General features: G+C 46.5%; 1 long non-coding RNA gene across 2 annotated transcripts in view; it reads right to left on the bottom strand.

The window, feature by feature from the left end:
- Nucleotides 1-26,962, bottom strand: part of LOC310749800 — a 59,508-nt gene extending 32,546 nt beyond the window's left edge. For both annotated transcript variants that reach the window (XR_014541796.1, XR_014541797.1), the window contains exon 1: nucleotides 26,952-26,962. This is a non-coding gene — a long non-coding RNA (uncharacterized lncRNA). The remainder of the gene's footprint in view (nucleotides 1-26,951) is intronic.
- Between the last annotated feature and the right edge of the window lie 849 nt (nucleotides 26,963-27,811).

The following is a 27,811-nucleotide window of genomic DNA, read 5'->3' as shown; positions in this document are numbered from 1 at the left end:
TTGGGAATTTTAGAGTGAACTCAGCTCTTCTAAGTACAAAGCTGGCAGGAACTCTGAGCCCGAGTGGGAAGCCAAGATGCTCGGAAGGTTTCAAGAACAACAGCAGCAAAGAGGTGTGTTGAATAAAGACATTTGTTTTGCCCTTCCCTCCTACTGGCCACTGATTCAGAACTGTTAGAAATTCCCCTTAGACTTGTGCAAATCTTAGCACTGCACTTTGGGGAGAAGCCTTGACTGGGAACATCGCACCCCTTTGGTGTTGCTGCAGCAGCTTCGCTAAGTAGAAGGAAGAGCACAGCTGCTGCCAGGCTATCCAGGCTTCCTTGATCTCTCTGGCATAGGCCACTTTCCCCTTCAGCTGCAGGCAAGAGCAGCTGATGAGCCAGTGTGGTGTAGTGGTTAAGAGCGGTAGTCTCGTAATCTGGGGAACCGGGTTCGCGTCTCCGCTCCTCCACATGCAGCTGCTGGGTGACCTTGGGCCAGTCACACTTCTTTGAAGTCTCTCAGCCCCACTCACCTCACAGAGTGTTTGTTGTGGGGGAGGAAGGGAAAGGAGAATGTTAGCCGCTTTGAGACTCCTTAAAGGGAGTGAAAGGCGGGATATCAAATCCAAACTCTTCTTCTTCTTCTTCATGGTGGCATGGATAATAGCGTGAGGGAGGCGGGCAGGGATACTTCTATCATTGGGCAAAATGAGGCATCTGCCTCAAGCAGCATCTGCTGGGTGGGCGGGGATCAAGAAGACAGAGGAGAGCTGTGTATGGACTTGCTAGGAGTCCCCCTAGTCCCCTCAGAAAATTACAGTTCCCTGACTTCCCTGTGAAGAGAGATTGTTAAACCACTCTGAGAATTTTAAGTCTGCAAGGGGAATAGTGAAGTCTCCTAACAACTCTCTTTACCCTTAAAAGACTGCAGCCCCCAGAACTATTTTGGGGCAGCCCTGGGTGTGCCATCATAGTGCTTTCAATGAATGATGTGAATGGAGCAAGAAATGTTAGCAACCCTCACAATGGAAGGGAGAAGTGGAGGCTGGGAGGGAGGTGCCTTGGAAGATCCAGTCACAGCAGAGAAGTAACCCCCCCCCCAAAGGAAGCGGGTCCCTGAGACCTGAGAGGCCACAAGACGGAAGGGATATCACAGTCAGAAAGCGTGAGAATCCAAATCTCAGGGACATGATTCTGAGCCCCACGTTGGGCAAAAGATTCCTGCATTGCAGGGGTTGGACAAGATGACCTTCAAGGTGCCTTCCAACTCTACAATTCTATGATTCTAAGCCTGTCCTCTTGTGCCATCATATTTCATCTCTCTATTTTTGCTGCTTATTTAGTTGAATTGTGGCACCTTTCTACAAAGGTGACAGATTTCTTCTCCATCCTTGCTTTCTCTTACCTCCCTCCCCTCCCAGCTACCATTTTTCATCTTTGCATCATCTGCTCTATCTTCCCTACTTCAATTTTAATTCTACGTTTATGGTTGGCTTACCTAAGTCTAATTCCCCCCCCCCCCACTCTCTCCCTTTGGGACTTTGTAGCTGCTCTGCTCAAAATTTCATTCTTGCGAGAAAAAACTAAACCTTTAAACATGGTAGTTAAAACATCATGGATAATCAAATGAAATGATGAAATAGTCCCCTAAGGGAGAACATACTGCAATTTGTAAAATATTCCCTCCAGATGTCTCAGAAAACACTCCCTCTCCTCATAAGATCACCCCCCCCCGCAACAGGGCTTGATTTGCATTTAGATATGTTGGAGTGATGCTCAAATGGGGTTGGCTTTCATTTATACCTGAAGTGGTACAGCCAGGTTGTGTCAGGTGTGAGGTGGTGTCCACGGGTGGCAAATACAGGGTGCCAGTGAGAATCTGGGCTACCATTTCTGGATTTGTGGTCTGTGCACTGACTGAAGGAGAAGAGGCACCCTTGGAGCAGGCAAGAGTCATCAATGCTTGGAAAGAGACTCTGAGCAGATCCAAACCACATATTTAAAGCACATGACTTCCGCCAAAGAATCCTGGGAACCATAGTGTTCCCCTCACAGAGCTACAATTCCCAGCACCCTAAACAAATTACAGTTTCCCAGCCAGTTCATTCCACTGTTTGCCTCCCAATTCTAGTATGATGAGAGAGGGAGAAAAATTCTCTCTTCTATGCAAATCTATATCAGGTGCCCCTATAGTCACCACTCCCCCTGAACGGAATAAAAATCTTTCTTCATGTTAGCCTCTCCTCATATGGAAGGTGCTCCAGATTCCTATTTCTTTGCTTGGTTTATTTATTTATTTAAAATGTTTTCATTAAGATTTTTCTTGGGTAACAAAAGTATATACAGCACCTCTGCTTTCAGTCCTTTCTACAGATCAGTTACATTCAGCTTGGTTTATCTATTACAATTATTTATATCCCTCCTTTCAGGAAACATCCTTCTAAGATGGCTTACAAGAAACAATCAGCTTCATTTCTGAAAGGTACCCTCCTGAACAATGCCAACCTATTAAAAAGCCATTGGGATCCTTCTCACAGGGCAGCTGGTGGTACAATGGCCCTGTGGGGCAAGGGAGAGAAAAGTTCAGTTGAATGTCACTCTGAGGTGATCTTCGCTTGCCTCCCGTGTCCTTTTCTGTACATGTTCTAGCTCTACAGTGTCTGTGATGGGGGCAGCCAGAACTATACACAATCCACTTGGGACTTTACCATCCTGGATAACTGGGTTCTCATCAGTGTCCTGGCATCAAGGCAGGCCAGCAGCTGCAGCACCACGGAGAGCTCTGAGTGAACCAGTTTGCTCCAACAAGGGCTGGACTGGTGAGCTGAGACTTTATGAGACTCTTCCTCCAGTCCACATGTTCTAAGCTCCATCCACCTGGTCTAAAGGTTGTGGATCTTCAAGTTCTTCTGGTGGCTAGCCAGATGCCTATGGGAAGTCCACAAGTAGGACCTGAATGCAACAGCAGCACTGTTCCCACTTGCGAGTCCCAGCAACTGACCAGTCTCCATGCTTCTTCACCTTCCTGTGCCATCCTGACTGGCATGCTCCCTATACCACTGGGCACGTGTGGGAATAACAACAACAACAACAACAACAACAACAATGTATCTGTACCCCACCCATCTGAATGGGTTGCCCCAGCTGCTCTGGGAAGTGTTTGATTTGCCCTGGCAAGTCACACTCAAGGCAAGGCATCTGTGATGCTCCCATTTCAAGGTCTGCAGGCTGCAAATCACCATCCTTGGGCTCTGTGGGCTCCAAGCCACCAACCTCAGATTTTGTGGGCTCTGAGCCACAGAATCAGGAGCCTGGTCCAGTACCCCACCTGTTGGGCCAGCAGGCCAGGGCTCAGCCAGCTCCTCTTCCTCCAACTCTGAGCTCAAGGCCAGGGTCCAGGCACTTAGCCACTTTGCTGTTCACGCCCAACTCTAGATTCAGATGCTTGCCTTATCACAGCCAAATCTTTGCACTCCAGCCTCACTCCTAACTAGCAGATAACAATATAAAGTACTTAAGTGCAGTGTGTCTGTTGATGAGCTCCCTGCACCCACTGGCTGATCCTGAATTCTTCTGTCTCCCTGTTAATTATGTGTCATTGTGTTTTCCGCTGATGAAATCCCTTTGTGGTAGGAGAACAGCCTACCGTTGTGTTTGGCACCTAAGCTGCTCCTCTGCAACGGGGTAATTAAACAACAAAGACCATGTTTGAGTGGCAGGTGTTCAAGCACTCCTTTCTTCTTTGTCTGGGAAGACATAGTTTATTAATTAAAAGCAGAATTTCTAAACTGGGAACAAGAGGAGAAAATGTCAAAGACAGCAATGGCAACGTTATTTAACTCAGAAAGTGCAGCTTGTTTAGCCAGGGATTGAACTAACCAGCTGCCATCAACTTAGTTACCCCCAGATGTTGTGTTGACTCCTCCTGCCACCAGCATGGCCAGTGGCCACGGACTGACGGGAACTGGAGTCCAGCAACTTCTCCAGAGCCACAGGTTCTCCACCCCAGTCTAGTTCAGCAGCCTCTTATACACCCTCTTATAGGCATTAGTGAGAAATATCTTGCTGATATGTTAATAACATTAGTCGATGTGTCAAAAGACAGGCTTCCTGCTTTCTTCACAAGGATATTAAGATACTGAGAAAAGTAGCTGCCTTTTAATGGCACAAATCCAATCTTACAAGGCAAATGTGAGATTGTACTGGAAAAGCTTGATTGCCACAACTATTTCAATTTTACTTTTGCATGTTTCAATTTGGCCAGTTGTTAGACATTGGTATGATGGGGATTTAAATTTAGGTAAAATAACTGGCTGAGCTTGACTTGCTAATTATGCCATTGAAGAGTTGATGACTTGGTTTTAATTAAGTTGCTATAGACTTATGTTAAATTCTGTTTTCTTTCTTGCACAGTTGTATTCTGTCCATCCCCCATTTGTTGTTGTTGTTGTTGTTGTTGTTGTTGTTGTTGTTGTTGTTGTTGTTGTTGTTAAGACGTCTGAGTTTAAGCAATAAATCTGGATGGATTGAAAATAATGTATCCATCAGTAATAAAGCAGTAACAACTGCAAGTAAAAAAAAAGATTCAAATGCGAGGGAGAACTATCACATTTTTGCCTGGTGGAAAAAGATGTTTGGGAAGTATATGCCATAAATGGGGAGCCACCACAAATAAGGCCACCACCTCAGAAAATGCCTTGGGCCAGGATTAGTGCCTGCTGGTGATGGACCTGCTGGCTACCTGGAAAATACATTGTTTCTATGGTTTTCCCTTGTGAGAGGTTTATGACTCAGTGCATATATGACTCAGTACATAGAATTTGTCTGTGACAGATGAGAGAAAGGGTCCATTTAGTTCTACATCCCATCTCCAACAGTGGCTGATCATGTGATGCCCATGACAAAATCAAACATTGTACGGTAATTGCCGGCACTTTTACTTTTTAAATAACGTATTTGCTGCCAGAAGAGCATATTTTAAGGGTCTGTCTTACTTTATGGCTGCCATTCGTCCGGATTTTCCTTTAAAAAGTTCAACAACTTTTGGGGTTTCCTGGTTTTTACTTTTTGAAATATGGCAACCCTACCTTATTTTTCTGTTGGTGAGTTGTTTTAAAATGTTTTTGTATAGTGTTTTAATGTTAAGACCCACCTTGGAAACTGGAAACCACTTGAGTGGGAGAGGGCTTGTGCTCTTGCGCTTGAAACCTGCTTGCGGGTTTCCTACAGGCATTTAGCTGCCCCCTGTGAGAACAGGACGCTGGACTAGTAGACCACTGGCCAGATGCAGCAGGCTCTTCTGACGTCCTTTTGCTCTGGGACCTTAGGGTGAAAGGTGGGTAATAGACAGATAAATCACAAGAGCCCTGCTGAATTAGACCCAAGACCCCTCTTGTCTAGCATTCCATTCTTACTGTCTCTTATATCATGATATGTCTTTTGGATGTGCTTCCTTGAAAGCCAAACAAGACAAAGAGCAGTGTACCAATGCTTTATATAAATAAAAGCTGGGCATTCCAAGTTCAGGGTCCTGGTTACAGCCCATCAGAATGGGTAATGGGGTGGAGGGGAGGGAATTGCATTTGGCAAGGTGCTTTTGCCTAGGCAGCCTCTGACTTTGCAAATGAGGCAGAGAACCAGGGGTTATGTGGACTTATGTTTGTCAGCACACGTACATGTCAGAACCAATTTGAGTCTCTAAGCCTCCGTTTGTTCAGAAGCCTCATGTTTGCTCCAGGTATCTAAATTTAGCCCCCCCCTTTTTGGTCAGCCAGAATAACTTATGTTATGGAAAAGAACGCTTGCAAATCTTTGCCATGTCACACCTTATTAGTCACACAAGCACTTAAAAAGCAAAGCGAAGGAAGGAGACACTCCACGGATTTGTGGAGACAGGACCTTGTTATTAATATTATTAAAAGTACCGTCCTGAGCTGACTCAGGATTTCCTTTGACTTGAACCGGACCAAGTTTCAGAACACGAAATCTCTGAACAACACGGCTTGGGGGAGAAGGATCCATCCCTGTTCTAAAAAGGGGAGGGGGCGACTCAGACGTCTTCACAATGTGGTGCAGTCTTTCACATCTTCCCCCTACCAGGATCAAAGGCAAAGTGTGTATTTTGCTGACATGTTGCTCTTTTGGGGAACAATTGCAGACTTGCATGCTGATTGGGGGTTACAGGCATAGGCAGTGAGCTTAAACTGGGCCAAAAAGCTCTCAGATACGCCCCCCCCTTTTAATGCAAAGGTTTCTGTGAAATGGGTTTTCTGTCAGGATTTGAACCAGGGGCCTCTCCGTTGGTGCTCTGCTGCCCCCTATTGTGAACCACAAAATTCGAATCATTATTACTATTTTCCAGTTGTAACCAACTAAACCCTGAAATTAATGCTATCTGAAAGACCATATTCTTTCATACGAACCTGCCCAGGCTCTGAGATCTTCAGGAAGGCCCTTCTCTTGATCCTGCCCGCTCACAGGCAGGCTTGGCTGGGACACAGGAAAGGGCCTTCTTGGTGGCTGCTCCCGGACTCTGGAGCTCCCTTCCTAGAGACGTTAGACTGACTCCCTCCTTGTTGTGAAGACCTTTTTATTCCAGAAGGCCTTTAGGAACTATCTGGAAAGGTCTAGTGTTGTGATAATTTTTCTTTTCTTTTGTTACTATCTTTTTAATAGAACATTTAAATATAGTTTTAATTCTCTTAATGTTCAATTACTTTTTAATGACCATCTTTTCTATGTTTTTAGTTTTTTCTGTTTTATCTGTAAGCTGCCTTGAGTCCCAGTCTGCAAAAAAGGTGGGCTATAAATCATCTTCATCCCCAAAATTTGTTATGTCCATTAACTTAAATTGGCCTAATCTGAGTAGGACTAGCATTGGACGCCACCTGCTAGCACCACATTGAAGATGGGTGGCTGAGGCTGGAATGCCTTTTCTAAGGCTACCAGAGTCAGTTCAGGGCTATCTTGGGATTTGAACACGGGCTTTTTTGCTTCACAACATTTTATTCTTGTGTGTGTGTGTGTGAATTATTTGCCTTTGTTACTGCATTCAAATGGATTTCTCTATTTTCCAAACTTGTTAAACACCTTATTGAGACCTTGACAAAAGTGGAAGATATAAGCAGAAGCCTTCACGCCAGCTTGCTTGCTTTATTTTAGTAACATCATTAGAGCCAAACCAGCCTAACAATTGTGGACTCACCCAATAAATTAACATTCGATTGATCTATGGATTAAACTGACCAAAACCTGCAGCCCTATTTTTATGTGTGTGGCATTTATTCAGGGCCTATGTGAATGCTATTTGTTTTTAAGCACCCCCAACTACCCACCTCCTGGCCCAATGCTTTTAATAGCTACCTAGCAGGATGAAATCTGACAGGTGCAGCTTCTCCCATTAGAGGATGCCTTGAGGCCATTGCCAGCGTTCCAAGATTTCTACCTGGTTACGGAAGCTCATCTCTCCTTGCCAGATCCCGTTAGGCTAGCCCCAAATGACAGATGGCCCAGCCGTACTGCCAGGCAGCACAGATGTGATCTCCGTTCGCAGATAGACAGTTGCCACACTGCCCAGTAGCCTAAATTGCCCTGGCAAAAAAGGACGACTGAAGCCAGGGGGAGGTTGAAAGAGGTTGCTTATACTGTATATGTGTGTGTGTGTGTGTGTGTGTGTGTGTGTGAGAGAGAGAGAGAGAGAGAGAGAGAGAGAGAGAGAGAGAGAGAGAGAGAGAGAGAAGCTTTTTTTTTTTGGAAACAATATTTCCAAACAAGGTTATAAAATTATTTCATTTTGCCATAAGGATAGGTGTTAGCAGCTAAGCAAACTGACTGAATTCATAATGCGATTGCAGCATTCAATTTTTCAGAATGACGCTGATGTCACAAGCAGGCCTTTATAAGTGGGCTCTTTTTCAGAGCTGTTCATTTTTACGGCCGCTGCCATGGTACAGAAATAGCTGGTTAATATGGGAAACAGCCCTACTAGAAAAATTAACCAATAAACTGAAACTGACACGGGGACAAACAGAAGAAGACGCCTTCACCCCAGTGTGGCTCCCCTTTATCACATACACAGCCCAACAAGACAATGACAATAATCGACCGACAGCATGCAAATCAATATGGCTAACCTGATCCAAAAACACCCAGCCACCCCACTCACACACAGAAACAACGACCACCACAGCCAACCACAAATCAACAACCACACCCTAGGCCAACCCCAATCTCTCTCACCACCAAAGGAACACAAGCGAACAGCAGAGAACCTGCACAAGCAACGCTGACACAAAACCCCACACATATATTAAGTAAAATAGAAACATCGCCACCTGACCCCACCCCACATCTTTCCCCCATCCACCCCTTTTCTTCCTAATATCTCAACAAATGAAACTGATTTGTAAAAATGTTACATGGAAAAAATACGAGAGATATTACACATACTTCTGTAAATCAAGAAAAATTTTAATAATAAAAATAATAAAAAAGAAGTAGCTGGTTAAAATAAAAATAAAAACAGGCAGGCAGCCTGAGTTTGAAGGGGGAAATGCAGCCTTTACATAGCTGCCACAGCTGCCTCTGCTGGCTATATAAGGGGTGGGATGATTGATCAGGTACCCTGCTCCCAGACTGTATAGGCCTTTGTAAGGTAAAGGACCCCTGGATGGTTAAATCCAGTCAAAGGCGACTATGGGGTGTGGGGCTCATCCCGCTTTCAGGCCGAGGGAGACGGAGTTTGTCTACAGTCAGCTTTCCGGATCATGTGGCCAGCAGGACTAAACTGCTTCTGGTGCAACGAGACACCATGACGGAAGCCAGAGGGCACGGAAAGGCCGTTTCCCTTCCTGCCACAGCAGTACCTGTTTATTTACTCACACCAGTATGCTTTTGAACTGCTAGGTTGGCAGAAGCAGGGACAGTGCAATGGGAGCTCACCCCGTCGCATGGATTCGAACCGCCAACCTTCTGATCAGCAAGCTGAAGAGGCTCAGTGGTTTAGACCACAGCCTTTGTACACCAGGCCTTAAATTCAGCCCAGTTAACAGTGGCAATCACACGGCCGCAATAGTCTGTCCCAGTGAGCAGATGAGCCGCTGCATTTTATTTATCTGTGCAGTATAAGAAGTTGGGCCAGCCTCAGGGGAGCTCCGCATTATTACCAAACATTCATTTTTATCTGTCTGTTCCTTCAGTCAACAACATGTGCTTATTCCAACGGTCTATAACTTGAATTTCACTTCAGTGTCCTGCATTGTGAGCAGCCAATAGATGGCACTGCTGTGACTCCCTCTGTTATTATCTTGCCCAATAGGCAAATCCTATTTCAGAAGGACCAGCCTCTTCAAGGAGATAAGCCCAAATGAACAGGTGCACCAGAGAGTTGCAGCCTTTTGCTGCATTTTGGCCTGAGAGAAGGCTAAAAAGCAGGAGATTGATGCGGTCTGAGGCCGGCCTACTTGGATGCAAACCACATTATACCCAATGCAACATCCTCCAAGTAAGCTACACGGAGGAGGGGGGGAGGGACAAAGGCTCCAGCCATGAGAAAGCAGGTGAATCTTTGGGGTCTGCCCCAAGGGGAAGACTAGAGCTGATGCAGTGAGTAGTGCTTGAAGGTGACCTACACATAAGTGCTCAAATGAGCACTGAGACATGACTCCAGCACTTCTGTATTGAATTTGTGGCCCGCTTCCCCAGTTGAGACTGGATCTCAATGTGGGCTGCAGCTGAAACCCACAGAATGATGCCATATAGGAAGGAAGGCCAGTCTCTTTAGGCCAGTATGCAGACGGCCTGGGTGAACAATGGGATTTGCTGCCACTAACTAGGATGGCTTTAAAAGAGGATTCAACAAGTTACTGGAGGAGGAGGAGATCCCTGGTAAGCACCATTGCTTCTGGTAAGCACCATTGGGAGACAATAAGTGTGCCCATGGCCTTGCTTGTGGTTACCCCATTGCATAGGAGCCAACTCCTATATTTCAGGGGGCAGGCCCCCCCCCCAATTGATGGTCATTCACATTCAAATGGTGTGTGTGTGTGTGCACTGCGTCATGTGATCAGTTATGCAGGGCGGGCCTTACCAGGGCCCCCACAATATTTCATTCAAGTTGGCACCCCTGCCCCATTGGCAACTGGCTGGGCATTGTGAGAACCCCATGGGCCTCTGACCTGATCCAGCAGAGCTCTCTTTTCTCATGAACAGGTGCCACAGTGGCCCAGTTTACACGTCATGGTAAGGTAAAGGGGTAAAGGGACCCCTGACCATTAGGTCCAGTCATGGCCGACTCTGGGGTTGCGACGCTCATCTCGCTTTACTGGCCGAGGGAGCCGGCGTACAGCTTCCGGGTCCTGTGGCCAGCATGACTAAGTCGCTTCTGATGAACCAGAGCAGCGCACGGAAATGCCATTTACCTTCCCACCAGAGCGGAACCTATTTATCTACTTGCACTTTGATGTGCTTTCAGACTGCTAGGTTGGCAGGAGCAGGGACCGAGCAACGGGAGCTCACCCCGTTGCAGGGATTCGAACCGCCGACCTTCTGATCGGCAAGTCCTAGGCTCTGTGGTTTAACCCACAGCACCACCCGCGTCCCAGTCACACGTCATGGTAACCCATAGTTAACTGCTTGCTGTGAAGTCCATGATCTGGGCTGTTTGTCTCCTTCCAGCTCATGCAGAGAGGGACCAAACTGCAATCTTGGCTTAGCTATACATCCAGTAACCGGCCAAGCGCAAACCATAGTTCGTATTGGGTTGGGGTTGCATGCAGCGAAATGAACCACAAACCCTGGGGCAGATACAATGCTCAGCCAGGCTTCATGGTTTGTTTCCACCCAGCATGAGTAGGTAGAAGTGGGAAGGAGCAAATAAAATGTGAGTCATGGTTTCTAGTTTACCAGTGATGTGCAAATATGGCCAGTGAGTTTTTTAGCATGTGTGTGGGGGGCACTGCAAAGTCAAGAGGTGGGAGAATGTTAAAAAGCACACTATGGATCCCATCTGATGCAGGCCAACTTGAAGGCAAACAGCCGTGCCCATAGCATTTATTTATTTACACCCTACCTTTTCCAATCAAGATTGGCTCCCATAGTGGGTCAGTATTAAAATCTACAAAACTGTGTCCTCATTCAGGGAAGTGTTTGCTTATAACAGGTTTGTTGGGTCCTTGCCAGCAAAACTGCTGTAAGCAATTGTTGTTTTGCCCCTTCTGAGAAGTGTCTGGAGGGTGGCAATGAAGGAACAGACTTTTTCTGTGGTGGCTCCCCAATTATGGATTGCTGTTCCTTGGACAACAACAACAACAACAACAACAACAACAACAACAACAACAATTTATTGTTTATAGCCTGCCCATCTGGCTGGGTTTCCCCAGCCACTCTGGGCGGCTTCCAGCAAAATATTAAAATACAATTCACAAAGTACAGGCTTTGCCATCTTTCTGCCATCAGGTAAGTGTGTTTTTATTTTTCTAGGCATCTGGATGGTGCCAATAGTCTAGCTTTTGGTTGTTTATTTTCCCTGATCATTCTTATATGGGTGTGGTGGTTATTTTATGGTGTTGAGTGATTTTTCTGGATGAACAAATTTAATATATTTGTTTCAATATAATGAACTTGTATTGTATATTTTGGATGTTATTGTTTCCATAAATCACTTTGGGGCTTCTTATGGCAGTGGGAAGTAATAATAAATGGAATAAATTGAAATGGAATTTAACAACATGTGATACAAATAACGGTTGTTGATGCAGGTCCTTTCTTCCTTGTATGGATGACACTTGACCGAGTACCTTATGTGAAACAATGTCTCTGCCCCCAAGGAGCCGGCACTCTTAATTCCAAACCTCATTGTTCTCCAAAGCTTTGCACATGAGCTTTTTCAGACTCTGTTGCTGAGAACAGGGTTGGGAAACATTTTTTTATTTTAAAAAATCTTATTAAATATAGATGAAGAAGCATTTGTGCAGCAGCCTTAATGAGGCTTTTTGTTTATTTCCCACAAAACACAGCCGGATCCATTGTGCTTGGCTAAATTTAGCTGGTGTCAGCTTGGGAGGTGTGAACTTGAGCTCCACTGGATTGGGGAGCAAAGGGGCTCTGTACGTCCGCCCCTCCGAGGCATTCCTACATGATGCTTCTGTGGCACAATCAGTCACCCCCAAAGTGGAAAGGGGTGGCTGGCAGGGATGCAGTGCAATGGTGTCTGCACTGACATGTGGCAGCTTCAAACTCAGATTTAAAGCTAAGAAGGCGCTAATTGGAGATCTTCTCCACTCTATGAAACTTTCTTGTGTTGTGCCTCACAATTCATCATTTGCCTCTCAAATTCACTGCAGCAAGATGGTGTCACAATGGGGATTAGATGGATTAGTGGAGGCAAGTTTTATCATGTGGCTGAAATCCATTACAGCTCAATGGAACCTCCATATCCAGAGTCAGTAGATACGATCCAAGAGTTGTCTGACTCTTTCCCCACCTTCATTTGGTTGCCAGAGAGGATTCTGGGTCCCAAAGCTTGGACTGCATGCAAAGGCCTTTTCTGTATTACAAAGGATATTTGCTCGTGTCTTTCAGATTGTGTGTTGCAGTCCCCTGGAGCAGCCAAAATGTGGGGCTGGCTTTAAAGGATGAAGGAGGATCAGTGGGAGAAGAGAGCCGTGGATGTGATGGAGAAGTGGATCTTGTGGTCAGTTTTTGACTACTTAGGTCAAGAAAGGGAAAAGGCTTCTTACTTGCTCACCTTCTCTTAGTTGCCCACTCCATCTATCCAAGCTCCTCAGTCCTGGAAAACTACAGGGAATATATGGGTTCAGAACACCACTGTCCAGTGCCCCTTATTTATGAATGCATAATCTTTATTGCATCTGTCCACGGACCATAGCAGGTAACCAGCAGGCAGTAATGCTGGAAGCCACAGGAGGGGAGAGTGTTGCTCTTGTGCTCAGGTCCTGCTTACAGATTTCTCAAAGGCATCTGGTTGGACTAGATTTAATCTGTTTTTAGTCTATTGTTATAACTTTTCAAGAGTCTTAGATTATAGGTGTTGATTTTTCTTATTGTTAATTTTATTGTTTGATCCTTTTTGTAAAATGCATTAAGGGCTTTTAAAGTAACGGAGTGGTGTATAAATTATATGAAATACATAAAATATGTAAAAAGATGGTCCAGCAGGCTCTTCTTATGTGCATAACCAGATAAAAAGAAATGGAGGCTCAGATCCTATCTCTGCTGTGTGCTCTGCAACTGTTTATTTCCACAGCTGGATTAATTCATCTTTTTAAGCGTCCCATCATTTTCAGGAATGAAATATTGCAAGCAAAACCTAAGTTTCCTCCGCCATGGGCCCCCAGCTCTTAAGAAGCAAGTTGGCATGTGTGTTTTTGCTCCAGTGTTATGGTCTGCCCCTTTCCTGGTTTTCAAACAGGGTGGGGGACTGCAAACAGCCGCCACCTGGAAACGTGTGTGTCTCTGTGCGCCTTGGAGCGCAATGCATGCCCTTGGTTCTGTGGTTAAGGGAGTGATGAATTAGGCCCCTTTGGAGAGAACTGGGGGCAGGCTGGATGCACACTGCAGAAGAGCCCTTCTCTGCTTCATGCCTGCCGGGGCTTCGGGATGATTGATTAAGCTGGCATCACCTACAAAGGGAACTTGCTGCGGCACTTTTCTGCTGAAACAATACAGCTGAGCTGGAAAGGGACCATTCTTCCTGCCCTCATTTCCTAGGAAGGAATATCTGAATATGCCTTACAGTAGGTCAGGGTCAGCTGAGCTGTGGGCACCAGTTGGAGGGGAGCCAGGAGCAGCAGGGCAAGCTGCTGGCCAGGACTGGAAATCCAGCAGTCAGGACCAAAGAAGAAATCAGGCGGCAGGATCAAGGAGGCAGGAGCACACTGGCTCTAAGGTGTGTCTCACTAGTAGTCTCCTTCACAGGAGGTTTTTAAGCAAAGGTTGGATGGCCATCTGTCAGGGTTTCTTTAGTTGTGATTTCTGCATTGGGGTTTGACTAGATGACCCTCAGGGGCCCTTCCAGCTCTGTGGTTCTATGGTTACCCGGTGAGCTTCATGGGTGAGAGGGGCTTTGGAACAGGGCCTTCCTAGTCCTAGTTGCACACAACACCAGCACTTTGCAACGATGGGAATAAGAAGACACCTCCCTGCCCCAAGATCAATTTGGAGGAAGCAGTGAGGGACCGATATGCCTAAAAGCGATTTGAAATGGCAGCTTAAACAGATGCAGCCGTTTGTTTGACAAAACAGCCATCAAGTGCTCCTTACGAACGAGGCTTATCTGTATTCTAGATTACATTAATAGATGTAACTCTTTCAGGGATGACAAGCGCAAATCTTCATAGGATGCATGAGAACCCCATGAGGAATGCTGCTGGTTGAGATTTCTGAGGTTTGGGGAATGACATTCTTCAAATACGCTTCCACCTTGCCTGAAAGTGTGTCGAGTTTGTACATGCAGACATTTGCACAGGGCCAGCTTCAAGGGGTGACTATGTGTACACAAAGCCCCTAACAATGTGGACACACTTTACCTGCGAGGTTGCCTTACTCTACGTACATCTACTTGTCTGCCTCAATCTGCAGAACTGGCGCTGTTGCAAGTGCCACAGTGTACCTATTCCACATTTCTAAGAAGCTGATATTTTAGTGTGGCAGCACCTACACGTTGGAACTCCCTGCCTATTGATACCAGGCAAGTGCCATCACTGTACTCTTTTTGGTGCCTGCTAAAAACATTTTTGTTTCAACAAGCCTACCCAGAATGTTGATGTGTTTTGTAGTTTTGCATTGATGGTTTTAGTTTTCTGAATGTTTTAATTGTTTATACTAATAGATTCATTGTTTTTATTCTTTTTGTAAACTGCTTGGAGGTTTGGGTTTGTTTTTGTTTTGCAGTGTTGTTGTTGTTGTTTAGTCGTTTAGTCCTGTCCGCCTCTTCGTGACCCCCTGGACCAGACCACGCCAGGCCCTCCTGTCTTCCACTGCCTCCCGCATTTTGGCCAAACTCATGCTGGTAGCTTCGAGAACATTGGGGTTTGGAACTGACAGGGTCAGAACTCCGAGATGTCCTGTATCTGGGAGGAGGAGGAGGAGTAGAAGGAGGAGCTTGTCGCAGAGCAGTGAGTCACAGAGTCTCTCTGCGTTCAGACTTACTTTCACTTCTCACTGAGCAGCAGCTTGGCACAGAAGCTGCGAGTGTGCTTTTGGAGCACGGCTGAGAATGCCTCCAAGTTCCGATGGAGGAGACTGATTTATGGCTTGTAAATAAACGCTTCTAGAGATAAGAACCGAACTGTCTCTGGACTTGATTTATCCCTCATCTCACACGGACCCAGGACTGCTGCGACTCTGCTCCCCTGCCAGGTCAGCTTCTGAACAGAGCTGCGCAATGGAAGCGTGACTGGACGCAGGGGTTTTATTTTCGCAAAGGTTATGGAAGTACGTGTTTCCTGCCAAGTGTGAGAAGGGAGAAGGCTGCCAGCGTCGATTTGCTGTAATCTCCTGCCAGGAAAGGGCAGAAGGGAGATGCCGGAGAGAGAAGCCAAAGGCCAGAAGGAACGGCTGCTTCGAGAGTCCGGCTTGCTGGCAAACTTGTGAGTACGCTGAAGCCCCGGGGGGAGGAAGATGGCTGCCGCACAGCAGGGCCATGAGAGCTTCAATATCCCCTTCGAAAGGCTGAATGGGGCCAACTGGGAGGCCTGGTCAAGAGGAGCAAGGGGGTGGTTTGTGGCCACAGGGCTCTGGAGTCCAGTCCAGAAGGAGCCGGCCCCACCCATGCATGCTCTGCTGAGTGAGAGAGAGCAGAGAGAGCTTTGCTTCTTGAAAGCAAGTGTGGACGCTTTGCTGTTGCCCTACCTGGAGGGTGTTAAATCGGCTAAGGCCACCTGGCAGGTGCTGAGGAGTCTGTGCGAAAGCTCAGCAGGAGCCAAGGGCCGGGAGGAAGCCGAGGGCCAAGGGAGCAAGCCCCAGGCTGAAGGGAGAGCCACACCAGAGGGGGCTGTTCCGGGAAGCTGTTTCTCTGCTTCGACACGTCTGTGTGCTGGAGAGCAGCTGAGAGCTGTGGAAGAGGGCACCCCAAGAAAGAGTGGGGGGGCAGGCCAGGTAGGCCATTCCAAGAGCTCTGAGAAAGTGAAAGGCTTTGAAAGTTGTTTGTGCTTTGAGACGACGTCCAACAGCGCTGGGAAGCATCCGCTAGAGGCCCAGGCTGCCAAGGACACCGGCCGGCGTGGAATGTCAACAAAGCAGGTTCCCAAGGCAGGTTCCCAGCAAAGACGTGGGAAAGCAGCAGGCCAGGAGAAAAACAAAGACAAGGCGTCTTATCACCTCACAGCTGCGATGGCGTCTCTGAGAAAAGGCAAAAGCCTCAGTCGGGGGGAGGCTGTGGCCATGGCAACCGATGGGAACGTGAGCAACGGCATGGCATCTTTGGAAAACAGCCAGAGACACTCTTTATCTCTCGTTGTGGATTCCGGAGCTTCGCATTGTCTGGTGACCTCCAGAGGGCTCCTGAGGAACTGCAAGACAGTTAAAACTGGACGCTATGTTACCTTAGCAGATGGGTCTCAAAGACCACTGACTGAATCTGGGTTTCTTTATTGTTCTTTTATAGATCATTGGCTGCAAGCTTTTGTGGTCCCAGAGCTTGCTCACTCTCTGCTAAGTGTGCCAGCTCTTATGGCTGCTGGATTTGATGTTTTGTTTTCTAACAATGTGTGTTCCTTCTACAGGGATGGGAAGAAGATCCACAGTGTCCAGAGAAGAGGCACGCTCTTTCTGGTCGAGATGCCCATTGAAGATGGGGCTGGTGGGAAAATGGGGCTGGTGGAAAATGGGGCTAGTGGAGAGTCCATTGACGACGCCCAAGGGCAGTGTGCTAATGTCCCACCACACAATGATTGTATCCACTTATGGCACAGGAGATTTGGACACGTAGGGTGGTCATATGTGAGGAAGGCCACAGACAACACCATTGGGTGCAGGTTCAAGGCATGTGACTAATACCTAGATTGTCAAGCCTGTAAGCAATCAAAGGTCACAACATGCTCATACCCTAGGTCTGAGAGGAAAACCAGTAAACCCTTTGAACTTGTCCATGCAGATTTGTCGGGGCCCATGCCGACACCTTCGTTAGCTGGATCTAAGTGGGTTTTGCTTTTGGTTGACGATTTTTCTAAACATTCATGGATTTTTGCGCTGCAACAGAAGTCAGAAGCAGCTGCACTGATCAGGGATTGGATCACAGCAGTAGAGCTACGGTTCTCTACCAAAGTGATTTCCTTTCAATCTGATCGTGGGGGGGAGTTCACAGGTTCTGCGCTGCAATCGTTCTTCAGGCAGAAGGGTATCAGTCATCGACTGACAGCCCCCCACTCTCCGCAACAGAATGGGGTTGCAGAGAGAAAATTTCGCACGCTACAGGAGTCAGCGAATGCTATGTTGGCAGACTCAGGTCTGCCACAGCGCTTTTGGGCTGAGAGTTATAAAACAGCTTGTTTCTTGCAGAACAGGGTGTTCAATTCCAGTGTAGGGGACACACCATACTTTCTGCTGCATAAGAAACAGCCTAAAGTGCATTTTCTGCGCACTTTTGGATCTACGGCTTGGGTTCTCATTCCAAAGGCCATGCGCAGAAAAGGTGAGCCAAGATCCAGGAAGATGATCTTTGTAGGCTATGAGCCGGGTTCAAAGGCGTGGCGTTTCGCATACCCTGCTGGCAACCAGTCCAAGCTGCTTATTAGCGGCAGTGCTGAGTTTTGCAAGCAGAGTGGGTGGAAGCGTCTTCACGGGAATCCAGATGTTCTGGTAGACTCAGATGAGGAAGAAGAAGAGGGCGAGGCTGAACCTGTTGCTGAGATGCACAGTCCACAGCCACAGAGTCCAGAGCCGGGATCTCCAAGGGAGAGGCTCCGTGTCTCACCAAAGGGAAGTCCCAGGACCCCTCCACAGGTCTCTGTCAAGTCTGAGCCAAGAAGTCAACCATCCTCGCCAGCAGAACCAGCTGTTCGCCCTAAACGGCGCAGCAGGTCAGAGGGGGATGATTCTGACACAGAGGATAGTAGGGTTGATCCAGGTGATTCAGGCGCAGTTCCAGAATTCACGCTGAGGAGGTCAGCAAGATCAACCAAAGGGAAGCCACCTGAAAGGTATGAAGCCACGAGTGTCTGGGTTGGTGTGGCTAGATGTGAACCTGAATCCTTTGAGGATGTTCAGAAGTTGCCTCGGGAAGAAGCCAGCAAATGGCATGAGGCGATGCAGAAGGAGATGAATTCAATGAAGTCTCTTGGAGTGTTCTCACTCACACAGCTGCCGGCTAACCAGCAAGCTGTGGGCTGCAGATGGGTTTACCGACTTAAACCCACAGAAGCAGGAGAACCACAGTATAAAGCGAGATTAGTGGCACGTGGATTTACACAGAGACGCGGAGTTCACTTCACAGAGGTCTATTCGCCGACCTCAAGGGTGGAGACTTTGAGAACGCTTTTGGCAATAGCAGCACAGAGAGGTTGGAAGGTGAACCATTTTGATGTAGATGTCGCCTACCTGAACTCAGATCTCCAGGAGGAGTTGTACATGCGTCCTCCTCCAGGGTTTGAAGTCAGTGAGCCAGGCGTCGTGTGGCGGTTGCACAAATCCATCTATGGATTACGCCAATCTGCCAGGAATTGGAATATGTGCCTACATGAAGCCTTAGAAAAGCTAGGTTTTAAGAGATCTCTTGCAGACAGTTGTCTTTACATTAGAGGTTCAGGCTTGCAACAGCAAGTAGCCCAGGTGTTTGTTGATGACATCTTGTTGATGACAAGGACAGGTGAACAGGTAGAGAAGTTTGCTAAGGAGCTTGGAAAGCGGTTCAAGCTGAAGCAACTTGGAGATGTCAAGTCCTATCTAGGCGTAGAGATCACAAGAGCAAGTGATGGAAGCTTTTTGCTTCGCCAGAAAGGTAAGATTGAGCAGTTGCTTGAGAAGTTCAGGATGTCTGATTGTGCAGGTGCCAGATCACCCATGGAGACTGGGTACGTGAAGGAGTGTCAGCAAGTAGAACGCGTGGTGTTCGAAAATACTGAACTCTTTCTTTTTTTTTTATATAATATTTTTATTTTCCATTTAAACACAATACAACGAACATAAACATACAAAAAAACAGAAAACAGAACAAAAAACATGTATCATTTCATATCCTAATTTCATATCCCATCTTCCCCGACTTCCTCATGCTTCCCCTTTCTGTTTTCCAAATTCTTATTGATTGTTCAGCAAATCTTCCCTTATTTTAATTTAAATTTAGACTATTCTTCCTTATTCTCCTTGTCTTAACCATTACTAATAGTAACCATTTACTTTCCAGTCCAACATCATTCTAACTTTCATTAACTTTGTAATATTTCTTTAAATAGTCCTTGAATTTTTTCCATTCTTCTTGCGCTGCTTCTCTTCCCTGGTTTCGGATTCTGCTCGTCATTTCTGCCAAGCCCATATAGTCTATCACCTTCATCTGCCATTCTTCCAGTGTGGGTAGTTCTTGCGTCTTCCAGTACTTCGCAATGAGTATTCTAGCTGCTGTTGTAGCATACATAAAGAAAGTTATATCCGTCTTTAACACCCCTTGGCCGACAATACCCAAGAGAAAGGCCTCTGGTTTCTTGGGGAAAGTATATTTAAATACCTTTTTAAGTTCATTATAGATCATTTCCCAGAATGCCTTAATCTTCGGGCAAGTCCACCAAAGATGAAAAAATGTGAAAATACTGAACTCTTTCAGTCAGCTCTGGGTAGTCTGTTGTATCTGTCACAGTGGAGCAGACCAGACATAGCGTTTGCTGTCAATCTGCTCAGTAGAGAAGCTTCAAGTCCTAGTGTGCAGGCCTGGAATGGTGTTAAGCGGGTGCTATGTTACCTGCAAGATACCAAAGACATTTGCCTCAAGATGTCAGCTGAGGGTGATGTCAAGCTGACTGCCTGGGTGGATTCGGATTGGGCAAACCTTGAGGACCGCAAATCAGTGTCAGGCCTAGTGGTGAAGTTTGGGGACTCAGTGATTGGGTGGAGGTCCCGGAAGCAAAGTCTCATAGCGCTTTCATCTACTGAAGCTGAGTTCAGTGCGCTATCAGAGGTTTGCAGAGAACTGGAGTTCTATGTGTGTTTGGTCGAGGAAATCTGTGGAGAGAATTGTCTGCCCGTTGTGGTGCATGAAGACAATCAACCATGCCTCAAGTTGGCTGAGACAGGGCAATTCAAGGCGAGGACCAAACATTTGGACATACGGTTCCGAAATGTATGTCAGAGCGTTCATGAGGGGCTAGTTGCTCTGAAATACTGTCCCTCAACAAAGAACCTCGCTGATGGTTTCACAAAACCATTGACCTTCCAGAAGCACGAGGAGTTCTGTGAGGGTCTGTGTATGGGGAAAGCATTGTTGGCTATTGTCCCCAGATGCAGGACAAGAGGGGGTGTGGAGTTTGGAACTGACAGGGTCAGAACTCCGAGATGTCCTGTATCTGGGAGGAGGAGGAGGAGTAGAAGGAGGAGCTTGTCACAGAGCAGTGAGTCACAGAGTCTCTCTGCGTTCAGACTTACTTTCACTTCTCACTGAGCAGCAGCTTGGCACAGAAGCTGCGAGTGTGCTTTTGGAGCACGGCTGAGAATGCCTCCAAGTTCCGATGGAGGAGACTGATTTATGGCTTGTAAATAAACGCTTCTAGAGATAAGAACCGAACTGTCTCTGGACTTGATTTATCCCTCATCTCACACGGACCCAGGACTGCTGCGACTCTGCTCCCCTGCCAGGTCAGCTTCTGAACAGAGCTGCGCAATGGAAGCGTGACTGGACGCAGGGGTTTTATTTTCGCAAAGTCCCACCATCTCATCCTCTGTCGTCCCCTTCTCCTTGTGCCCTCCATCTTTCCCAGCATCAGGGTCTTTTCCAGGGAGTCTTCTCTTCTCATGAGGTGGCTAAAGTACATACATTTCATTTCATTAAATAAAATAAAATAAAACAAATAAATAAATAAATAAATAAATAAATATTTATAAAGCCTGAAATGTGAGGCCTCCTTACACAGGTGCTGATGCCACGAGCTGCTTCCATGAGCCACCCTTTCTCCTGCAAGAAGCTACCAGGCCAGCCTAGGACTGCAAATAAAGGACGCCACACTTCCAGTGGAGGTTACACTTGCAACCATTTTACTGCTTGCCCTGGGAGCAGGCCCGACATCAGCACAGCTGCTCCAGCTCCTCAGCGGGATCTCATTTAATTTGGGGCTTTTACAGCTTTTACCCCCTGGGGATGGGGCTAGCATTTAGATTTCCCAGAAGCCTGCTGGTCAGTGTGTTTCATCAGGGCTAGCCCATGGGCAACGCCATGGAGAGAGTCAGGGGCTGGGAGGCAGGAGCCGAGCGTAACCTGGATCTGAAGGCAGCAGGAGGCAACGTCAGAGAATAAGGCAGGTGTCAGCACCAAAGAGCAAGCAGGGTCAGCGCTGGATTGACTAATGGTCTGGTTTGATGTAAAGCAGCTTCCCATGGGCTGGAATTTCAGAATCCCAGGATAAATTTTCATGACAATTGCAGAAGCATCCCTGTCTACACAAGGCCAGGCAACATTGGCTGCTATCCACAATTGGCATAAAGCCAATGTATTGTCTGGGGGTGGAATAAAAATCTATTATTGGCCTTGACGGGACTCTCGTTCTAACCAATGATGACTTGTGAAACCAAATTTCTCATGCTCAAGGCAGTGCTTTTAGTAGCAATCACCCCCCCAAACCAGGTATTGAAGTTGGAGGCCCTGTCCTCCGATTCACACCTATGCTCATTTCATCAGCACAAGGTAGTTCTCAGACCAGATCCAACCTTTGTCCCCAAGATCAGTTCTTGGTTCCACAGGGCCCAGGAGGTGGTTCCTCCCTCCTTTTACCCCAACCTTAAAACACCTGAGGAGGTGGACTGTCGCACCTTAGATGTATGCAGGGCTCTCTGTTTCAACATAGACAGAACAGCAGCATTCTGGAAATCAGAAACTTTATTTGTTTAATTTGGGGGTGTCACAGTGGGGTGGAAGGTATTCACCTCCACCATTTCCAAGGTGCTCAAGGAAACCATCGCCCAAGCCTATCAGGCCTTGGGGAAGTTCCCTTTGGGGGGCTGACTGCTCCCTCCCTCAGGGGAGCAGCCTCCTCTGCCATATTTGAGGAAGCTTCCCCATTGTGTAAATTTGCAGGGCAGCCGTGTGGGTCTCCATGCACACATTTGCCAAGCACTGTAAGATAGGTTCATGGGCCTCGGCCAACATAAGCTTTGGGAGAAAAGTACTTTGGCAGGTAGTCAGTCCGTGCCCATTTCTCCCTTCCCGCCCATACATACTACAGCCTGCTACCTCCCATACCAGAACTGCCCTCCAGGAACCTCTGGGGGGGAAACAGCAATTCTTACCATGAATTTTTATTCCCGGGATTCTTGGAGGGCAGGGCTCACCTCTCATTGGAGGCCGGGTCAAAGGAGATAACTGTAACAACCAGGCCATACATCAGTAGCATAAGGCACAGGGTAGGCTGTTTTTCTCCTGCATCTGTTTCTTTACGTTTGCTATGCTCCTGAGCACCACGGACAGAGACCATAAGTAGAGACAACACATGCGCAGAAGGGTTTGAAACCAGCACACAATTTTGGCAACAGATTGCAGTCAATTGGACAAGGCTGGGTTTGGGGGCGTACCCATGGTCCCCCATTTGAGTGTCCATTACTCAGTTTCAGGGGTGGCACAGAAAGCAGGGCTTGCAGCACAAAATGGCGCCAAACCAGCACACCACTTTGGCACCAGTTTGGAGCCAATCGGGCAAGGCTGGGTTTTGAGGTTTGAGTGTCAATTACTCGGGGGGCGGGGGCGGCGGCACGAAGCGTGGGGTTTGCAGCACAGAATACCACAAAACTAGCACAAAACTTTGGCATCAGTTGGGGGGCCCCCCAGAATTTCAGGGTAACACATTAATGAAGCTCACACTGGTTTGCAAAATCCATTCTTGAGACTATATTCCACTTCAGAGTTTTCTACTCAGAAGCATGACTGCCTCAGACAGATGCCACCGCAGCAGCACAGTCCCCAGCAACTGTCATTTAGAGGCAACCTGCCTCCAACCGTGGAGACCATAGCCAGAGTGGCTAAGTAGCCACTTACAGATAGGTAGCCGTGTTGGTCTGCCATAGTCAAAACAAAACAAAAAAATTCCTTCCAGTAGCACCTTAAAGACCAACTAAGTTAGTTCTTGGTATGAGCTTTCGTGTGCATGCACACTTCTTCAGATACACAGAAGTAGCCACTGGTAGCCTATTATCTCTCTGAATTTGTCCAATTCTCTTTCAGAGCCATCCAAGTTGGTGTTATGAGAGAGGAAGAAAAACTTTCTCTGGAGGACCGGAGCCACCCCCTGCCCAGCAAAAGAACCCCCAATATGGGTTGAGGTGAAAGCTCTCAGAGACACCTTAATTCATGATATATTCTTAGTAAAGAAGAAGGATGGAGGATGGGTCCCCCCCATCATTTCTATATAAATAGCATCAAAATTTACAACCCTCAGCATCTTACTCTCCTTCCAGAGAAGAGACTTAGCCCAAAGCAAATCTTGGAGACGTGTCACATGGCGACCGTATTATTCATGATCTGCTGTTCCTAGAAGGAAGGCACACTCATCCAGAGCAAGGCATCTTGGAGGGAGACTAGGCAATTCATATTGCAGCTTTGAATCTAATGAATATTCTTTTAAAATATGCAATGTTATGCTGTAATTGGCTGAATGAGGACAAGTGCTGAAAACAATTATTTAAATTCCATTTCAAGAGGCTTTTTCCAGGCTTAATACTAAATGGATATGGGAGCTGGGGGGGAGAGGAGATGAGGGTGATTAGGGGCCTGACTTCTTGTATTTGGGCTCCGCAAATCTTTCCGGCTTTCACTGTGAGCAGGTGTGGGGTTGCATGAGAGAGAGTGTGCAGTGGAGATTATAACATCACCACACCCTGAAACAAATTCATATTTGGCCATTCTAAATTAGGCTTTTAGATAAACTAGGTTTTGCTGTGTTGCTTTGTGGGTGGGGCTGTGATTCAGTAGCGTGACTGAACACAATTTGGTGCACATGTTTAGGACATAATTCTCACAGCCTTCCTTGAAGGGGGATTGAGTGGAGGAAGGAAAATACAAAATCCTTTGTAATGCAGTTTGTGCCTTGATATATTTTGCAAACTCAGGATACTAACTCCAACATCTCCTGCCCTCCCAACCTTTTAAAGAAAACTTAGGACTCAGCTGCAAATAAAACGTTTTAAATGTGTTGTAAAGTGCAATATACAAATGTGACACGAGATGGCGAGAGTGAGCTATGCAAAATTCAATGTATTTTTCAAAACGTTTTAAAAAAACATTTTCACAGCATTTTTTATATGTGTGTAGATTCCACCTTAGGGTGGTATGCTACCGAGTTTTACTGATAGTAATGCTACTGAAATTAATAGACCTAATTTAGTTGTGTTTATTGACTTCAGTGGATTGCCTCTGAGTAAAATTTCACTGAATACACTCTTAATTAAAAAAAAACATTGAATCAGAGTTGGGTGGTGATGGATGGAGCACAGGTTCAATTCTGTGCAGACCCTGGAGAGCCCACCAATCTAAGACCCTCTGGAGGCTAGGACAGTTGACACACAGATTTCAAATGGAAACTGGAAATTAATTTAATGAACAATTAGAAAAAAGAGAAAATTTGGAAGGAGGGAGGGAGGAGAGAACATGAGAGCATAGTGTTATGATTTTGGGGGTGGTCATTCTGGATGATATCCTTGGATCCCCTCCAGGCATGTGATTCTGTATCCAGTGGGTTATAATCTAGCAGAAGAGGTTGCTGAACCAGTCAGGCAAGTTTCTTTGTAAGGCAATGACATTTGCCAGCCACTTAAGTGCCCTCATCAGCATGTCAGGAATGGGGTAACTTGCAATAGCTACAACTGAGAGATGGGGAACAATAGCTTGAATGCTAGAAGCTGCTGAAAGACAGACAGACACCTAGATCTCAGTCACTGTGAGCCCCCTCCACCCTGTGCTCAGGTTTTATATATATCTCTGTAAATAAACCATGTAGCCTAAAGACACCAAAATCTCTGCTGACCTTCATTCCAAAGAAACCAAACCCATGGTATGGTGCTTGGAAACCCTGGAGTCTGTCTCCGCTCTGAGATTGGGGCAGCATGTAACAATCTCAACATGAAGCCAACTGTCAAGAATGTATTAATAGAAATAATTGTTTCAGCAAACACATATTTTCAAGGAGCCCTCCTGAGCATGTTTGGCGGTGACAAAAATTTTCTTTTTTTACAGTATTCCATTAAAGCAAGGCACTGTGGAAGATCCAGTCAAACACAATTTAAAATATCAATTTAAAGTGAGATTAAATAGATCAGACAGAGGGGTGTCCCTGTCCTGTGAGTGGGCAGGGCCGGCAATTTTATTTATTTCTCTTATATTCCACCTTGAAAACAGAAGTTACCAAGAGGGTGTACAACATAAGACAATCTGCCAAAACTCATTAAGTGCTGCTAGACAGATGAAAATGTACACCTGCCATATCTAAGGAACAATGAAAATAGATGTATTGTTATCAGTTTGCAGGAGGGGGCCAGTCTGAATGATACCCATGGGTCTCTTCCAAACCTGCTGTCCTGTAACTGTGGGGTTAGACTGTACAAGAATAAACCTGGTAAACTGGTCAGACAATATTTCTTTGTAAGGCAATGGGCTGAGCTGGCCGGTTAAGTACATTTACATGACCAAAGAGATTGCTCTGTTGCCACAGAGACAAATGGGTAGGCATTTTCCCACCCCCAGCTCACAACCAAGGAGGGCTTTGTGTGCATGTGAGTTTGGGGCTGATGCTGGCAGCTGGAAGACACAGAGACATGTCTTGATCTGTGCAGGACCCCACAGCTGTGACTTGGGGCTTCCCTGGAAAATTAATAGGGAAGCGAGATCTGTTGGAGTGTCAATGCTGTGAGCACCACCATCCTATGCTCAGGTTGTGTATATGTGTAAATACAACCATATATCCTAAAGACACCACAATCTCCCCTGACCTTCATTCTGAGGAAACCCAACCCTAGGTAAAGCACTGGGACTCCTGGAGCTTCTCTGCATTCAGACATCAGTTTTTCTCACCAGTGTATTCCCAATGCAGCCAGTGCCTGCTCCTGCCACAGAGAAAGCCTGCCTCTGAGAGGCCTAAATAGGAATATCCACAGGATACAGCGCCTTCTTCTTGTTTTTTTTTAAAAAAACATTTATACTTTTACTAATAAGATTGGTCATTGACAAAGAAAAAGTTCTTCGTCGGGTGTCCAAACTTTTTCCAAAGAGGGCCAGAAAGGCTGTGAGGAGCGACCAAATGGCCGACCGAAGTTGTTAACCCTTTTTTAGGAATGAAGTTGTTGAGGGATTTTTTAGGATTTTACCCCAGGAAATAAACTGCCGCAGGGGTTGGATTAAACCGGGCCGGATTAGGCCCCCAAAATGGACTTTGGACATGCCTGGTAGTGCATACCTCCAGAGCAATGAATCTGAAAGGTTTTCCAGCAACAGAGAAGCAAATAAACATTGACAAATAAACACTGACAAAAGGCAAACCTACAGTAACAACTTAGTTATAGTGTTACATCATATTAAGCATGAAACCCACCACAGGTAAGCCATTATTGAACCATTACTTAGGACAGATGAAAAACAAAGATACATTTCAGGATATATAAACAAAAAACAAAATATTGTGTCCTTTCCTTTATGGCTACTTCAGGTAAAGGAAGGGGAGAAATTTACACCAACAAAACCATTCTGTCTGACAGGAGACTGTCCGTGTTGGAGCCAGACCAGGACATTTTGCTGCCTTAGGCAAAACCAAAAATGCCAAATGTCTGTACACTGCTTGAGGCAGCCCGGGGAGTAAAAGCAGGTGTGCGATTGCCATGGTAGTGGTGTGGTGGTGGTGTGGGCAGCACGTGGGCATGCGACAGTGAAAACAGGCATGGAGATCCGCTGCTGACAGGAGGATCTGCCACCTGAGGCAATCTCCCCACGCTGCCTCATGGGTAGGCCGGCCCTGGCCCTTCTTCTTCCACGTGATGCAGCACTTTCTGAAGACAGCTGGGCACAGGAGGAAGAGTTCTTTCAGGCTTTCTGAAACATCCACATTTTCCAGGCAGCCTTTTAAAAGAGGGAAGAGGCGGTGAACAAGCAAGGAATGTTGCAGATAATCTAACAGGCTGTGGCAGCATTTTATGCAAAATTATTTATTATGAAAATTATTGTCATGAAATATTCATCCCTTCCCCTACTCCTGCAATATGGTCAGGGAAGGAGCCTCTCTCTCTCTCTCTCTCTCTCTCTCTCTCACACACACACACACACACACACACGTTCAGCAAGGCAGAGAGTGGCTCCAAGATACTCAGTCATCCTTGGGGGATGTTAGGTGTGTTTTGAAGGTAACCTTTCGTGGCAGAAAAGAGGCTGGTGGAAAGCTGACTTTCCCAACTTGGGAAGGGGAAATAAGCTGCCAAAGCAGAGGAGTTTTCTGCTCTCCTGATTATACATGCTGCAGAATGCCATTTGGTCAGCCAAACAGCAAGTGATTGAAAGGAAGGAGGGAAGCAAATGGTTGAGGAGACAGCTAAGAGAGCAAAAAACAGCTGGCAAAGTCCCCGTTCCATTCCCAGTCAGAGGAAGAGTCGTAGCTCGGTGTTGGAGCTTTGGCTTTGCAGGCAGAAGCTTCCAGGTTCAA

The sequence above is a fragment of the Podarcis filfolensis genome, assembly GCF_964270895.1.
Source record: "Podarcis filfolensis genome assembly, chromosome: 14".
NCBI lineage: Eukaryota > Metazoa > Chordata > Lepidosauria > Squamata > Lacertidae > Podarcis > Podarcis filfolensis.
Note: the sequence above shows the minus strand (reverse complement) of the source record. Positions and strands in the feature narration are given on the sequence as shown.